The sequence below is a fragment of the Muntiacus reevesi genome, chromosome X, assembly GCF_963930625.1.
Source record: "Muntiacus reevesi chromosome X, mMunRee1.1, whole genome shotgun sequence".
NCBI lineage: Eukaryota > Metazoa > Chordata > Mammalia > Artiodactyla > Cervidae > Muntiacus > Muntiacus reevesi.
The window spans coordinates 18,298,925-18,317,345 of NC_089271.1; the positions used below are offsets into that span (position 1 = coordinate 18,298,925).

At 35.5% G+C, this 18,421-nt stretch overlaps 1 protein-coding gene across 5 annotated transcripts in view; it reads right to left on the bottom strand.

Annotated features, from left to right (window-relative positions):
- The window catches only part of RPS6KA3 (ribosomal protein S6 kinase A3), a 102,498-nt gene that overhangs the window by 72,427 nt on the left and 11,650 nt on the right, over positions 1–18,421 (bottom strand). Inside the window, exons 2-3 of one of the 5 annotated variants that reach the window (XM_065916204.1) lie at positions 6,719–6,812; positions 5,705–5,741 (exon numbers count right to left, since the gene is read on the bottom strand). The exons of 2 other annotated variants lie outside the window; for them this stretch is intronic. The gene's annotated coding sequence lies outside the window, so the exon portion shown is untranslated. Of the gene's footprint in view, positions 1–5,704; positions 5,805–6,718; positions 6,813–18,421 lie in introns of all 5 variants that reach the window. 2 more of the 5 variants (XM_065916205.1, XM_065916206.1) reach the window with 2 other exon arrangements.

Sequence of the window (18,421 nt, forward strand, 5' to 3'; positions counted from 1 at the left end):
ATCATATAGGAATATTTTCACTCCTAAAGGGTTCTAATGAAATAAAGAACCACCATTTAAGCATGAAGTTGCCAATTTGCAACAGGTTGTGCTTCAAAAGTTAATGTGCAAATTGATGTTTAATATTATAAAAATATTTTTCCATGGAAATGATGTAATAACTGATGGTTACCTTTCCAGGTAATCCCTGGCAAGCCCTTGAGTTTATTTTAAGAGTTAAATGCATTACAATGGTCTTATTTAAACCTCACCAAGCATTGTTTACAATACTTTCTATGGCAAAACACATTCTAAATTCCAACTCCATTGATAATCAGGGCAAATGATTAATTATTGGGGGGAAAATTAAGCTAAATCTCTACATCAATAGAGATTCCAGATGGATTAAACGTTTAAGTGTCAAAAAGTAAAATTACACAAGCATTAGAAAAAAACACAGGTGAGTACTACTTATGAGGTAAGAAGGGTAGAAATCATAAAGGAAAAAAATGACATCTGAATCCATAAAAGTTTAAAATGTCTCTGTCAGACATAAAAAAGATAAAGACAAATTGATTACAAAAAAATAAAATAAAAGCAACATATGACAAAGGGTTGGTATCCTCAGTACATAAAGAACTTCATTTTACAAACCTGTAAGAAGAAACACTGAACTTCAACAGAAATGAGCAATAAGGGAAAAAACAGTTCAGCCTTAGTACTAATCAAAGAAATGCATTTAACTGAAAGATACTTTTGCCTTTCAAATTGGTAATGATTTACAGAAAAAAATAACACCCAGTGCTAATACAGGTATGGGGATAAGAACACTCTGGATATACTGCTGTAGAGAGTGTAAATCAGCACAACCTTTCAAGAAGGCAATCTAAGCCTGTATTTAAAAAACAAAAAAGACACATAAAACTTGGAAATGTCTCATTTCGACTTTTTAAAAAAATGGACAAGTGTGCAAAGATGTACATATAAGAATGCTCACCGTAACTTTTTCCAAAAAGAACTCCAAATTGGAAACCTAAATTCCTAACAATAGAGAACTAGTTAAATATAATATGGTACATCCATATAATGGAATACTATGCAGTCACTAAAAATGATGATAAAGATGTAAGTTTATTGACATGGAAAGACAGTCACATGTAATAAGTGAAAAAGCAGTTTACAAAACAGTATGGATTGTAATGATCCCATTGTAAATAAATATATACATGTTTTAATGTATATATTTGTATGGGAAAAACTCTGGAAGGATATACACCAAAATGTTAACAGTGACTATCTCTGAGTGGTAGAACTTTAGACAATTTAAATTGTCTTGCTTATCTGGATTTTCTAATGTGTCTACAATGAATATGTATTTGAGTAATTAAAAACAAAAGCAAAAGTCAGCTGTACATAATGTCTTCTCTAGCTCCCTCACTGGAAAAAGGAGTAATGCCCCTGGCCACTTGTTAATTCAACAAAGTACAAGGATCTAAGCTAACCATCTTTAGAGAATTATCAACTAGGAAATAAAAGGTAGCCATCCACTACCCCACAACCCACAAGAGACATCTGCTCTGAATTTGAACTCCTCTCTGCACTCTCTCTATCTCTATTTATTCATCCATCCATTCATCCATCCATTTCATTTCATTCATGCTATGCTCTAGGCACCAAACTGGAGATGAAAACCCTCATTCTAAAGATTCATCCTACAGTATCTCATAGGTTTACTGACCCATAAAAAGGGCAACTTCCATTTTCAAACAGTCATAGAGTATGTTCCAGGGTTAGGAAATGCCCACACAAGATTACAAAGCCAAAATACAGAAATGGTGCCAAAATACAGAAAAGGAGGAAGCAGGTATAAAATCTTTACTTTCCGAAGATACTTTCAGAGGCTATGTATTACCCACTCCTATGGTAAGGACTCAAATAACACCAGGATGCATCTTTCTCTTAAAAGCCACAACCATTTATTCAACCAAATACTGATCATTTTTATCCAAATATCCCAGAAAAATCTTAAAAGAGCTCTTAAGAACACTGGTTTTGGAGTCAGACACCTAGCTTCAAAGTCCTGCTGTTACACTGATTATGAAGTCTTGGACAAGTTATTTAAACTATCTAAGCTCTTTCTTCATATGGAAAGTGAAGATTAAAAGTCTTATCTTCAGAGAGCTGTGAAGACTAAATAAGATAATGATATAAGACCTGTCAGTAAACAATCAAAGTTAGCTATTTTAATTATTGTCAAAACTCAATCACTCCCACTGCGGCCCACCAATTTGCTACTTCTGCATTCACTGTCTCAGTGAATGGTATCATCATTAATCTAGGAGCCCAAAGTAGATTTTCTCACTAATTGTACATAGTACTCTCCTCCTATTAACACAGATCTACTCAATGGCTCCCCATTATTTGGCTTTTAGAATCCTTGGTTTAACTTGAGCTACATTTATATTTTCCATGGGAATATAATTTGAGAATCATCTGCTCCTTGCGATTTTCAAGGCAAAGTAAGAATCCCAGCTTGTAACTTACTTTTTGGTGTAGGAGAAATAGCACTAAATCTGAATTGGTAGACCAGGGATAGAGTCCTAGATCTGCCACTTAAAAGCTTTATGATTTGGGGCAATTCAGAGAGTCTCCTGATCCATTTACTTTATATCTGTTCAAAATGGGGGTACCTGCCCTGTCTACTCAAAGGGTTGTTGTTAAGCTCAAAACTGAGATAACTCATATGAAAATACATTATAAACTCTAAGAAGCTGTACCAACACCAATTACTAAGGTAAGGTAGGTTCAAGAGGATAAAATAATACTGCATAAAGTCATTTTGATCTTAGTTCTCTTTTCCAAATATACAAACATACTCATATCATATGCTTAAATTCTTTCTATCCCCTTCTCACCTATATTTGAACACTATCAGGACAAGAAAGTACTATACCTCATTGGGCAGCTTACCATACCATTTCAGGAAAAGCACTGACTGCTAGATGATGCTCCTCTTCATATAGTAACTTTCCTCAAATGCAAATTCTCTTTAAGAGGATTACTAACATGCGATGACTAACTTGACTGTACTCTACCTACAAAGTCACAGAAGTAAATCTACGGCTGTGACTATAAACTCAAAGAACACCTCAAGTGTTCTTTTCTAGATAATTCAAGTTCCTTCAAACACTCCGTTTAGAAGATGAGACCACTTTCTTTACTGAGCATGCAACCAATTCATCTTAAAATGGTGGAAAAGAGAATTGTGTGCAATTAACACTGCAACCTTGATACAACTAATGCAGAGTAAAGGGCATATCACCTCCCTTGTTCTACATAATAAACATATTAATGCAGTTCACAAATGCATTATTTTTGGAATGTCCACAACACATTGCTGAGTCATACTATTTCTTTCTTGTTTTCTGTTGGTTAAATCCTTGTTTTCTTCACTTACACTGAAACTAAGCCCTCTATCCTCTATCTTGTATTTGATACTTAGGCTTAGAGCCTTAAATTTTTTTACTCATCTTTTTCTAGTTCTGATTCATTGCTACAACCTCTATAGATTAGATTCCAACTCTGTCATCAGCTTCTTCACTATGTTCAGCTTCATGTAATCCATAAATCGTACAATGCATTCTCTTTTCTGAATTTTCCACTCAATTAATTAATACAATATACTAACAAAGCAATCTAAGAAAAAAGTTAAGTGAAATATAATCTAAAGGTATTTTATGCTCTACTTTTTTTCAAACTACTGTTTCAGCCTTTTTTTATATAATTATTTATTTTTAATTGGAGGATAAAAACATCTAATTCCTTTCTGAGTTTACAAAAGATTTAGAACTTTGAACAATTTAATTTTTAAAGCAAGAAAATATAAAAGCTAATTTTATCCTACATACCAGTGTAGTGTTACCAAAATCAACCCCAAAAGGCAACTTTACTTCAATAAACCTTTTGTATCACTTCAGCAAAACAAGGATCCAAATGCTAACTATTTAGAAATGAGGATAATTACCTCTGTGGCTAAGAATTTTCCCTTCTGAAAAAGGACTCTTGACTTCACTAGAGATTAGGTTACATGGACCACTAATGTGACTCACTATTGTAATACTTATAGTTTCAAAAGTTCAAGAAATAATACCAATTAAACAAGAAAGCGTATTTCTCTAATTTTAAGAAACAAATAGAAAAAACATGTGGTCTGAATCTGGCTAGTACCAGGTTTAAACTCCAGTCCTGTCACTTACTGCTGTAGTTAACTGGCTAAGTTACTTAACATTTTGAGCCTCAGTTTTTTCATTTGTAAGATGCATATAATATCTACTTCGCAGGGATGTTGTAATTAAAAGGACTCACCAAGGGACAGTAGATGCTTAGTAAATGCTACTTCCTGTCCCCTCTTTGCCTTCAATTGACTGTGTAATATTTCTATTTCTACAGTTAGCTTCCAAAAGTCATAATGCAATGAAGTAGTACAGGAGAGTTATTGAGATACCTGTTTCACCACTTACTACAGCCAATTTCCTGCCAAGCAGGGTGGAAGAGATCATTCATATGTGTGATGTATTTTTATACAATGTGGCTAAAGAATGAGTACGAGTGAAAAAGAATAGTTTAAATGCGAGGCAAACGTATTTATCCTCTCTCATCCCACCATAATGCCTTCCAGCCAAAAAATCACAGAGCTTGGCAGACCGTACATATGCAAATATTATGTGAAATACTGGAAAAGGTTAGGAAATGCTAATCATGCTTTACTCTGGTAGTCTGAATGTGTAAAAGTCAAAAATTAGAATAACATACAATATGGGTCTCACCAGAACAAATCAGACAAAGGAGACTGTTAGCCTCAGTTTCAGCAGGTATTGTTTTCAACACAACTTCTAATGTTGTGGTATAAAATTGTCACATAATTTTCCTGCTCTTAAGAGGATAAACAATTCAAATCAGTAATTCTGAACCAAGGTTTCAGGACTTCTAGAATATTGTAAAGTATTTTAAGGAAAATTTTTAAAATGTTAAAATCAAGAATATTTTTCTAATTAAATTTTTTTCAATTTTAAGCAACTCTATTAAACACATTGTTTTGCTGTAATGGTGTGTTACTACCATGCACATTTCTAGGCTGCTTGGTAGTTTGCTATCACTCAATATAAAATAAGTTTTAAAAAATGCACTGAGTCCAGCAGAAGACCATCTTGCACAAATACACTAGGACTACAAAAATGATTTGTGACTCATAATGCTACCTTGAACTTAGCAGGACATATCATCTCATGACATCCTACCACCTAGAAATGAAATATACATATGAACATTGGGAGAAAAGAATTCCTCACAGAGAACAGCCTAAAACAACAGGAAGGGAGGAGGAAAAGAATGGGGCCAGAGCCTTAGTGTACTAATCTGGAAATCCAGGTTGTAGATATAAACAGGAACCATGCCTTTTTTTTTTTTTTTTTTAAACCATCCTCAAGTTTCCACAAGTATATCTGCCTTCCAAACTCCCTGATATCAGCAGCGGTTTTCCTGCCCAAAGCATATGGCAGAGAATTTCCATGAAGGTGCTGACGATGAAGCATGAGAAACCTCTCTAAAACTTCAGTTAAGATAGCATCAAATTGTTCAGAATCCAAAGAATCTTCTATGCAATCACATTGAAACAATAAGAAACAAGCATTTTATATTCTTAATAAGGAATGTATATAATCCTTACCAATGTGACAGGATTAAGAATCAGCTCCTCATTTATCCTAAGGAAATATCAGAGATGTGCATAAAGACTATGTACAGTGATATTCATCATACTCATTATACTGAAAAATAGAAAACAATCTAAATGACCAACAGGGGACTGGTTAAATAAAGCATAATACATCTATTCATATGTAGTAATACTATGCAATGGTTAAAATCAGGGCCTCAAAGAAAAATTAATGATGCAAAAATATGACTGCAATATATTAAGTTAAAAAGGATACAAAACTAAATCGTATGATCCCAATTTTGCACACCCCCCCCAACATGTGTGCATGTAACTGGAAAACATATAAAATCTTATCAGTAGTTACCTGGGTCATAGGATTTTCTTCTTTGTACTGTATTTTCAAAATTATATGCATTTATTATATATTATTTTATAAAGAGAAAAAACAATCAATGTAATTAGAAAAATCCATTTATTTCTAGCTAAGGTGCCATTACATGAGCTTTGCTATTCCTCTAGCAACTAAAGGTCTGCTAGTACTCAAGACTATTCTATTTTCTAGACTAGGGTAGGAATGACCACTGATTATGTTTACATTATTAAGTTTTAGAAGAATCTTTCAGAAGCTTTTTTCCCCCTCTCTGATGGTTTCCTGTGGTTGTGGCCTCAGAAAATAGATAAGTCTTTAGGCCTGAATCCATCTCATTTTTTGGAGTGTACCCCTAAGGGGAATTCTGTTTATGAAACAAGAGTATGTTGAGATAAGAATAAAGAAATGAAAACATGGTAGCCAAAATTAAATCTGCATTGTGAATAGCAAGTATCAGATTGACACTGCAGAAAACAGAATCCATGCCACGGAGGACAAACTTGAGTAAATGAAAAAAAATGAAAGAAAAGATTAAAAAACTATGGAGGACAGACGTAGAAATAATCTATGAATAACAGATGCTCCTAAAGAAAAACCAGCAGTTTAATCAATCAAAAGTATAAGAAAACTTTCCAGTTCTGAAAAAAAAATACCTGAGACTGGAGACTGAGAAGGTTCAACAGAGATCATCAACACCAAGACATGTCCTGGCAAATGTTTTTAAATGTCAAGGATAAAGATATAATCCTACAAGCATACAAGCAGAAAAAAATAGGTTATTTTCAAAGGAACTAAAATCATATTGACCTCAGATTTCTCCTCTGCAACAATAAAATGCCAGAAGACAATGAAGTAATGACTTACAGAGAGTTAAAAGGGAAAAGTTAGGATCTAAGAATTTTATACCTTGTCCCAGTTCTTCACATACAAAGGTTACAGGAAATTATTCTTAGTTCTGCAAAGTCTTATAAAATTTCACCACCTTGGTAGTACCTTTTTTCATGAACTGTTCAAAGGTATGTCTTAGACCATTGAAAGAGAATCAAAATAAGAATTCAAGAATACTGAGGTAGGAAAGAATTGGTAAAGTATATTGACACCAACTTAGTATCTAGAAATAACTGAATAAAATAATTAACCCCAATAAAGGAGAAAGGGTCACTAATGAAGAATAAATAATGTAAGTATATAAACAATATAAAACTTTAGAAAATTAAAGGTAAGATTTGTAACCTTAGGACAAATTAATGTGGACTCAAAATAAAAGAGATAGTGGAAGAAAGGAAAAACTAAGATTCTAAATTCTGTCTTTCCTAAAAAGACATTTAAAAACCACTGCTTCTAGTAACTAGCTAATAAACTTTGGAATGCTTTGAAAAACCATAAAACAACTGAGAATTATAATTATTTATTGCAGTTCAAATCAGTGGAGAATATCATAACTGGCAAAGACTGTGACTAGTACCTTACATAGGCATCCCATTCAACCCTAAGCACATGAGGTAGGTATAATTACCCCTATTTTACAGATGAGGAAACCAAGGTTCAGCAAAGTTAGTGAATGGCAGAAGCAAGATTCAAACCCAAGTCTTTCCAGCTCTGTAATTATTTCTTCAATTTTTCATAACCTCCTCAAACAAAAGAATCCATAAGGCAGCAGAAAGAAACCAAGCCACAAGAATAAAAAACTTAAAATAAGATGACAGAAATAATTCCTATTTTACACCTATTTGCACTAAGAACTGTAAAGTATCTACTTAAAACAGAGCATTTTAAAGGATATTTGATGCTATTACAGAATTATTGATGTTTTTATGAGTGATGATGGTATGCTAATTAAATGTTTACAAAATTCTTTATCTTTTAAGAAATATACATGTAAATATTTATGTCTGAACTGATGTATTAGCTTCAAAATAATCCACTGGAGCCAGGGAGGGGAAGAGAGGTAGTGTGTGTGTGTGATGGGGAGTACAGATGAAACAAGAGTGGCCATGAGTCAATAATCTTTGAGGCTGAGCTATGGAAATATGGTGGTTCATTATTCTCCCTACTCTGGTATGTGTTCAAAATGCTTGATAATAAAAATTTAATGGTCTTAGGTTGCATTTTTAAAAAGCTTAAAAAATTCACATAATTATTTACTGCTTTAAAGAGAAACCCAAACAAAAACAGATAAGCATAAAAAAGCACAAAGAAAAAGAAGAAAGCAAGTGTTTGCAATAATAAGGCCAAAAATAAAATGTGAAGCAAAAACCTTAAACTGATTAAAAAGGTGATTTGATCTGGACTAAAAATATAATTAGTACTTAATGCATGTAGTAATAATAATTGCTATCATTTACTGAGCAATTATCACACACTAGGCAAGTCCATCTTTGATGCTTCTAACAACTCTGTGAGGCATTATCACTAATTTACAAATGAGGAAATTAAGTCAAGATGGGTATGTCAATCTTTGAAAGCACTGACACACATGCACATGTATCCTCAGCCCCTAACAAAATGCCTGGCTGGCATACAGTAGGTGCTCAATAAATATTTGTTGCATAAGTAAAAAAGTCTAATATCCTGCCTAAGGCAAATAAGCAAAGCCTAAATTCAAACCTAAATCTGATTCTAAAACCCCTACTCAATCACGTTTAAATCTTTTACTTAAAAAAAAAATCTTTTCCTATTGATATTTCATAGTAAGAGTAAAGATGTTCTATTTTTTCTTCTATTTCCTTTTGTGCATATTTCTCTTTTTCAGATTTCTACAATTAGCCTGTGTTTTTTTTCAAACAAGTCATTAAAAATAATACAACGCAAAACAGCACTGAAAAGTTCATCACAGACTAACCTAATCACTGACATGAAATAAACGGAAACAAGTAGAAGGGGAAATTTTAGCACACTAACATAAACTAGCATAATGAATAGAATAGGATGAAGCATTTGATATAACTTACATTAGAATAGGTAGATACTGCATTTTATAATGTGAAAAGAATATGGGTTCAACTGTCTATAAAGTTATAAAGACGAACCATGTTCCAGGCCATGAAGTAAATCCAAAATTCTTAAAAGCAGGAATTGTACCAGTATTTTCTGATTATGATAAAAAATACTGAATAAGGAAATAAATTACTCATTCAGAAATTAATATTATTCTAAGTAACTACTGGCTCAAGGAAATAATAATAGCTATTATTTCTGCAATTATTTTGTTCAAAGTACAGTGTTAGCTATGTTACATATATTCTCTCATTTAATCCCAATTAATCATTAATAAACCATGAGTCATGTTATTATATAGAGAACAAAAAAGTTGAGAATAACTTCTCCAAGATTACAGAGGTATTAAGTTTGCAGATAGGACAACCGAACCCACATCTGAATCCAAAGCTCACACTACTACACAGAAATGCCCTATTATTGTTGAAATTCAAGTATAGGCAACTACCTGTGCTCATTTTTCTCTATTTATAAAATTTTGTAATAAAAGGTGGAGAAGACTAGAATTCTTCCTCAACACATGTTCTGCAAATGTCTGTTTATATTTCAAACTGCATAAACTCCTAAAAAAGATTCCTTTGAAAACATTCATATTCTCAAGTGGGCAATTAAAAAGGAAGAAACCATAAAATCAGATAAAGTAGAGAATATAAGGTAAACATGATTTGCTACTAAATTTATTTCTAAAAAGTCACTATTTTCTGGTATTTATCTGCAATCCATAAGAGTTTCATGGAATCTCGGCCAGTATGGATTTTTGTCTGCCACTAAGTACAGCCTTCCCTCATAGCTCAGTTGGTAAAGAATCTGCCTGCAATGCAGGAGACCCCAGTTTGATCCCTGGGTCGGGAAGATCCCCTGGAGAAGGAAATGGCAAGCCACTCCAGTATTCTTGCCTGGAGAATCCCCACGGACAGCGGTGTCTGGTGGGCTACAGCCCTCAGAGTCGCAAAGAGTCAGACAGGACAGAAGCGAATAAGCACACAACTGTAGGCAAGCCCTTCAGCCTCTCTGATTCGTGGTTTCTTCATGCATAAGATATACAGATATCTAAGAGCTCTTCCAGCTTGAAAATGTTATAATCCTGTGACTTTAAGGATTAAAGCTATTTAAAATTTTGTGGGCTTTTTTACACCTGAGGACATTACTAATTCTGTTTTTAAAGCTGTTCTGTACACTATTTCTAACTCTAGTTTCTTCTTTCTTTTCTGCATCCATAATACAGTTTTATCTGTATCCTTTAGGGGTGCTTTGTATTCAAGTGTAAAACAAGGATAATGTCAAAGAATGGAATGTACAAATGTTGTCACTTGCAAGAGTGCTGTGCTTTGTCGCGCAGTTTTGTCCAACTCTTTGTGGCCCCGTGGACTGTAGCCCACCAGGCTCCTGTGTTCATGGGGATTCTCCAGGCAAGAATACTGGAGTGTGTAGCCTATCCCTTCTCCAGGGGAGCTTCCCGACCCAGGAATCAAAACGGGGTCTCCTGCATTGCAAGCAGATTCTTTACAAGCTGAGCTACCAGGGAAACCCCACTTGAAAGAGAAGTACTAATAAAAAGAAAATAAATGAAACATTGTTTTTCTGTGCAGATTAAGCAACCGAAAGCAATTTTATAATTTCCACAATCCAATCTTACTATTCTCATTTTACTAGTAAAGTGTCAATTTATTTTTTAATCTCCTCTGTGTACTCCCAATGCGACTTTTGCCTTCCTAACACCTTGAATCCCACCTCTTGGTACTTCATGGATTTGACAGTATTTCATAAACATGTATGATGATCAGAATCACCTAAAATTCCTGTTAATAATATACTCATTACCTGGCCTTACCCCAAACCAAAACTGAAACAGAAGTTCTAGAAGCCCCACGGCTCGGTATTTCATTTTTAAAACAGGCACCTGAGATGACTCCTGTGATTAGGTAAGTCTGGGAAATCACAGTGCAGAGAAAAGATCATGGGCTTTGGAGCCTGACATATCCGGTTTCAGAACCTGGCTCTGCCCTTTATTATAGGTGTAAGTTTGGGCAAGCTACTTAACATGAGTCTCAGTTTTCTAAACTACAAGATTTGAGACTGTAATAAAGTTTAGTGTGCTTAGCCATTCTGGCTGCTCAGTGAGTGTTAATTTCTCTTTCCTCCTGCTTATCTTGCCAAAGGGGGTGACAAATGCAAATACTTGAGAGTATTCTGATAAGCCCCTTACCCTAATGGGTCCACTTCCATTTCTAGGGCTAAAAATCTAAGTAGTAGATAATTTGTTAATGCATTACTTGGTTTGGCTAATTTAGGTCTTAGGGAAAAGTCTAATAATTTCTTCTGGTTTCTGAAGGCTTATTAATGAAGCCCTCCTATCTAAGACAGATGCACCATTATGCTGAGCTTCAAAGGCCCAAGCTTTATTTGCTGTAATAAATAGCAAAATTTACTATAAATTGGCAAAATTACCAATTATTGTTTCCTCATCGGTAAAACAAGTGGTGCTTAAATGTTTGCTGAACTGAACCCAAAAATATGTTACTGATAACATAATTGTTAATTAAAATAATTAAACTTACACACAGTCTAACAAACATCCTTATGAACAAAAAGACAGCAGTAATAGCTTGCAAAAGAAACAAGACGTAGGACTTGCTCAAATACACAATAAAAAAGAACTTAACATCCAAGCAGTATCAACTGTATCTTAACACGAAGTGTATTAGACAAGTTTAGAACGAAATTACTTGGGAAAAAACAATCTAAACTACTCACTCATTAACTATGCATGCATATACGTACACAGATACATATATTTGAAATTATCATATGTCTACACACAACCTGGTATGGCAGCAAGGTTTACATATGAAGAAATGAGAAATATAGTTTATAATTACAGCTTGATAATGAATCCTAGTTGTATGTATATTAAGCATGTGTTAGTCAGTTGTGTCCAACTCTTTGTGACCCCATGGACTGTAGCCCGCCAGGCTTCTCTGTTCATGTATTAAGCATAAACACCATTAATAAGAGTATTTGACTAAAATTGTTATATTAACTGTCCAGATAAGCTACAAACTGAAAGAAACCTAAACAAATTAGAAAAAAAAATAATAAAACTCTGGGAATATTCATTCAAGACAGAGAAAAAGTTACCCTCAATTTTTAAAAAAAAAAACAAGAAAATAACAAACACCAAATCCTGTTGAAAGTAATTTAAAGAATCATAGCTTTTCTCTCAACTTATTCTTTAATGCAACTATTTTCTTTCATTTAGTTCCAGTCCTTTGCTTATTTCCATATATTTAATATTTTTACTGCTATTTTGAATTAAATCTTTTTCCATTATCATTTCTAACAAAGAAAACTATCTATTAATTTAAAAATATATACTGTTTAATACCACCTTATTAGACTATCATTGGTTTTAACAAACCTTTTTAGTGGTTTCCTTAGATTACCTAAGTAGATGATTATATCACCTATGAATAGTTCTGTTTTATCTGTCTTTTGAATATTCTTTGATTTTTGTCTAACTTCATTAACAAACTCTTCTAGAATGTAAAATATAGGTGAAAACATACTAAACATAAACATAAACGGCATACTTTTAATGAGATTGCCCCTAATATGTCTCTATCAAGCATGACGCTGGCTACTGGTCTTAGACTATTTTTTAATAATATTAACGACACACTCTTTTATTTCTATTTCACTGTTTTTAACTGATAATAGATACTGAATTTTGTCTAATGCTTTCTCAACTTTTCCCATAACTTTTAAATTCGAAATGATTATGTATTCACAGGAAGTTGCAAAAATAATACAGAGGTCCCATATATCCTTAACCCAGTGGTTACATCTTACACAACTTCCTGTCAAGACCAGGAAATTTATACTGGTACAATGCCCAGACCTTACTCAGATATCACTGGTTTTACAGGTTCTCACGTGTGTGTGTGTGTCTGTGCACTCATGTTACACATTTTATCACATGTATAGATTCTTGTATCTAACCACCAGAGTAAAGATACCAGTTCTTCACCACCAGGATCCTGCATGTTGCCCCTTTATAACCATTTACCTCTCCCTCACCCTTCTTCCTAACCCTGGCAACCACTAATCTAGTCTCCATTTCTACAATTCTGTCATTTCAAGAATGTTATATAAATGGAATCATATGGTATGTACCTTTCCCCAACTCAGCATGAATTCCCTTGTGTATCAATAATTCATTCCTTTTAGTTTAGTAGTATTCCAGTACACTATGGTGGGAACATACCGCAGCTTGTTTAACCATCCACCCACTGAAGGACATTTGCTGTCTAACTTTTGGATGTTACAAATCAAGCTGCTGTGCACATTTATGTACAGACTTCTGTGTGGACATGCATTTTCAGTTCTCTGGGACACATGTCCAGGAATGTGACTGCTGGGTTGTATAGCGAGTGTGTTTAGTTTTTAAAGAGATGGCCAAAGTTTTCCAGAAAGGCTGTATCATTTTACTGTCCCATCAACAACATATGAGAGAGCCAGTTTGTCCACATCCTCATCAACACTAAGTAGTGTTGGCATTTTTCATTTTGGCTATTTGTTAGGGAAATTAAATTAATAGTCTTGATTAGGCTTCAGAGACAAAGCAGAGTAGGCCTCTGACCTTACTTCTAACCTGCCTGGACACTGCCCAGATGGTGAGTTGACTGAGTAATTGCCTGCTGTGAGTGCAAGACTTGCAGCACCATATATAAGATGGGGGAGGAATCTTGAAATTGTTGTGCCCCTGGAGGGGCCTGGGCAACCAAGCCCCAGGCTTAGCAACATTCCAAGTTTTACATGACAAAACCAACAGCGTTAACATAAAACCAGAGCTGCAATTTGGTCACAAGATTGGCCACAGATTGATGATGAAATCAGTTTGTGCCCTGGGATTATAAACGGGAATCCTGAACTACAATCTTTGAAGTCTCACCCATGGACCAGACGCCCTGCCTGGGCCCCTTTCCCAACTGGGACTCCAGATGTACTGACCTGGAACTTCCCAGCGCTGTTTAAGTCTGGATATTGGTCAAAACCCAATTTGGTGATGTATTCTCTGCTCTATTTCTCTTTTAATATTAGTTTATTGAAAGTAAGCTAGATAATTCTCTAATACTTGTATTATTTATTTGTATATAATGAGTGGTTTATTTTGTTAACAAATCCTTTGAACCTGAGACCAAAGTGAAAACTTTTGGCAAACAGTATTCTAAAAGGCATGTAGATATCTCTCACTGTGGCTTTAATTTTCATTTCTCTGATAGCTAACCATGTTGACAAGTTTTCATATGCTTGTTTTCCATATATCCTCTTTGATGAAATGTCTGTTTGGACATTTTTAATTGGACCATTTTCCTTTGTTACTGTTAGGTTTTGAAAGTTCTTTGATATATTCTAGGTACAAGTCCTGTCTCAGATATAGGTGTGCAAATACTTTTTCACACCATCTGTAACCTGTCTTTTCATCTCTGTAACAGGATCTTCTTCATAGAGCAAACATTATAAATTTTGATGAAGTCCAATTTATTTTCTTTTATGGGTTGTGCTTTTGGTATCTGGTCTATGAACCCTTTCCTCAGCCCACAGTCCTGAAGATTTTCTCATATCTAAATTCTAAATGTTTTAGAGTTTTATATTTAAACCCATGATACACTTTTGATTAGTTTTTATATAAAGATTAAGGTTTAGGTTGATGAATTTTTTCATCTTGCATATCACTTGCTAATAGAGACTATTTTTTAATTTCTTCCTTTCCAATCTGTATGTCTTCAATCATGTGTTTTGCACATTTTTAATATTTTCTTCAACTGTTTAATATGGTGGACTACATCAACTGATTTTTGAATACTGAATCAGTCTTTCATCCTTGGAATACAACCCACTTGGGTCACGGTGTATAGTTCTTTTTATATGTTGTTGGATTTGTTTTGCTAATATTTTGCTGAGGATTCTGTGTCTATATTTCTAAGGGTACTGGTGTATAGTTTCTTTTCTGTACTGTCTTTATGTTTTGGTATCAGGGTAACACTGGCCTCAAAAGATGACTTGATATGTTTCCCCATCTATTTTCTGGAAGAAAATATGTAGAATTCATGTTATTCTTGATGTCCCAGATCTTTCTTTTATCACTTCCTTTCTGCTTAAACAACTACCTGCAGTCATTCTTTCACAGTCTTACTACAGACACATTCTCTTAGCTTCCCTTCATCTGAGACTGCTTTGGTTACACCTTCATGATAGAAGGATATTTTCACTAAGTATAGAATTTGGAGTTGCCAGTTCTTTTCTTCCAGTACTTAAAATACAGTGTGCCATTTCCGTCTGGCTTCCATCATTGTTCACCTGTAAGGAACAGTTCATTTCTAACTGCTTCAGGATTTTTTGTCTTTTAGTTTGTTTTTAAAAAATTTAATTGTAAAATACATGTGACATAAAATTTAACATCTTAACTATTTTTTAGTGTACAGTTCAGTATGTTAAGCATATTCACAATGTTGTGCAACCAATCTCAATTCAACCAATTCAACCAAGGAGAATTTTTTCACCTTGCAAAATTTAAACTCTATAGTCATTAAATAATTTCACATTTCCAAAGGTTTGATTTTGATGTGTCGAGGTGTGGATTACTTTAGGTTTACCTTATGTGGGGTTCAATCAGCTTCTTGAATCTGTAGGTTTGCATCTTTTGCCAAATTGGGGAAATTTCAGGCATTATTTCTTCAAGTCCACCTTTTTTCTCTGCTCTGAGACTGTGGTGACATGAATATTAAATCTCCTGTTAATGTTCCCCAGACCCCTGAGATACTCTTCACTTAATTTTTGGTTCATTTTTACTCTGATATTCAGATTGAGCAATTTCTACCACTTTATCTTCAGTTTTATTGATATTTTTCCAGTCATCTTCATTCTTTTTTGTTTTTTTTGGCTGTGCCACATGTGGGATCTTAGTTCCCTGATCAGGGATCAAACCTTTGCCCCTTACAGTGGAGACCCAGAGTCTTAACCACTGGACTGCCAGGGAAGTCCCTCTGTCCTTCTGTTGAGCCCATGTAGTAAGTTTATTTTGGTTATTGTATTTTTCGGTTCCAAAATGTCCATTTTCTGCTTTATTTATTTTCTGAGATTAATTTTTCATTTGTTTCAAATTTTTATACTGGCTGTTTTAAAATCCTTGTTAGACAACCAACATCTAAAGCATCTCAGTGTTGGTATCTGGTGCCTTTTTTTCCTCATTCATGATATGCTTTTCTTGGTTCTTAAGTGAACTTCAACTGCAATAATGGACATCTTGGAGAATTTAAGACTCTGGATTCTATTCACTCTTTTTTAGCAGGCAGTCTACCAGCTGAGGTGTAGTGTGAGGGCAGGGTGAGTGTGTATGTTCAGCTTCCTGCTGGGCTCCGCCAACACCACCCTGGCAAAAGTAGAGCAATGACTCACACTGTCTTTTTGCAGATGGGTGGGATGGAAGTTCAGCTTCACTCTTGTTCCTAGTGAAAGTGGGGCACCAACCCGCACCACCCCATTGCCACAGAGTAGGGGTGTAAGCTCAGCTCCCTGACAGATCCCACTGACAGTAGGGAGAGGGGAAGTGGAGGGTTGACTCACACTGCTTCATTCCTGCAAGGCAGAGAGGAAAGTTCAGCTCCCTTAAAGACCCAGCTGACAACAGGAGAGGGGAGAGGGGGGAGTGGAGTGCCAATCAGCCCTGTCATCCACCACTGTTTTGCCTCGTAGCTGCCAGATTGGGGTGGCACCTGGGCCTTACTGCATCAGGGGAGGGGGAAGCAGTGTTGACTAGGCCACCTCCAACCACCTTGCTCTACCTTGTTGATGCTGGGTGAGGGTGGAGGCTCAACACTTCACCAACACAGGGCGGTGGGGAGGCTTAGCCAGGACTAGCCCTGCCTCACACCACCTTGTTATGTCTCACTTCCTTCAGGTTGGGGTGGAGGCTCAGTGGTTGTTGGACCCCACAGATACTACTTTAGTGAGAACACCACCTCCTTCTGTAGGGAGTGGGACAGGGGTGGCAGTGAGGGAATATTGGGTCCCTGCACAACCTGCCAAAACCATTCAGCAGGGGGAATCAAAGTGCTGTCTGCTTTTGCTAGGCAGGAAGGGAAGATGAGGTCCCTCAGCTGCCCAGTCAACACCATGGGGTAGAGGAATCCAAGTACTGCCACTTGCTGCTTAGGAGTAGGGTGGGGTTTTTCTGTTGGTGTTTGGCTACAGTAGGATGGGTGCTGCCAAAAAGGTTTACTGTTGTTAGCCTACCCTTCCCCCCACAGTCTGGTTACAGAGAACTGGCTTTTCTTGAAGTCCGTTTTGTCTGTGTCTGTTGTTGGTTCCAGGTTGAAGGCTTTCACAACACCCTCCAGGATATATGGGAGGTGATAAGAACACCCAGAGAACTCACTATTTGTGTCATTCCTTTAGTCTCAAAGCCTGCAGACAGTCTGCCTTCTTATTTCCACATTTCAGAGTGTTTCTGTGCTTGTTTGTTAGGTGTTTTAGTTGCAAAGGAAGACTTAAGGGGGGAAAAAAAAAAGACTCCTCCATCTTGGGATAAACAGAAGTCTCTTCCAAATGACTACTTTTTACGTTGAAATAACGTGTGTGTGTGTGTGTGTGTGCGCGCGCGCGCACGTGCACATACATGTTAAAAGAAACTTTATTGGGTGTTTGGGGTAATAACATTTATTTTCTAAGTTTCCATATTATGGTTAAAAATGCACTATGGAAAACTGCTATAACGTCATAAATCATAATTTTCCCCTAAAGATCCAATTATGTTTATATTGTTCCTGGCAAACTTAGCTTGCTTCAAGTTACTCAACTGTCTGTCCACCTCAATAATTTCACATTATAATATTCCAAAGGAAAGAACTCTATTTTATTCATTATCACCTAGTAATATACTACACAAACTCAGAACAGCCAGTGGGGGGGAGATCACTTTAAAACTCATTTGGAGCTCTTCTTTTTAATAATCTAAAGCAAATTAAATTTTTAACTTGCCAGTGACACCTCTCTTTTTTTTATTATTTTTTTTAATTAGTTGGAGGCTAATTACTTCACAACATTTCAGTGGGTTTTGTCATACATTGACATGAATCAGCCATGTAGTTACATGTATTCCCCATCCCAGTCCCCCCTCCCACCTCCCTCTCTACCAGATCCCTCTGGGTCTTCCCAGTGCACCAGGCCCGAGCACTTGTCTCATACATCCCACCTGGGCTGGAGTGACACCTCTCTTTAAGTAACTCCCCTTACTGCTACCAACATCCATTTTGATAGCTATTCTTCTTGAATTATACCAAGAGCCAACAGGAACTTGA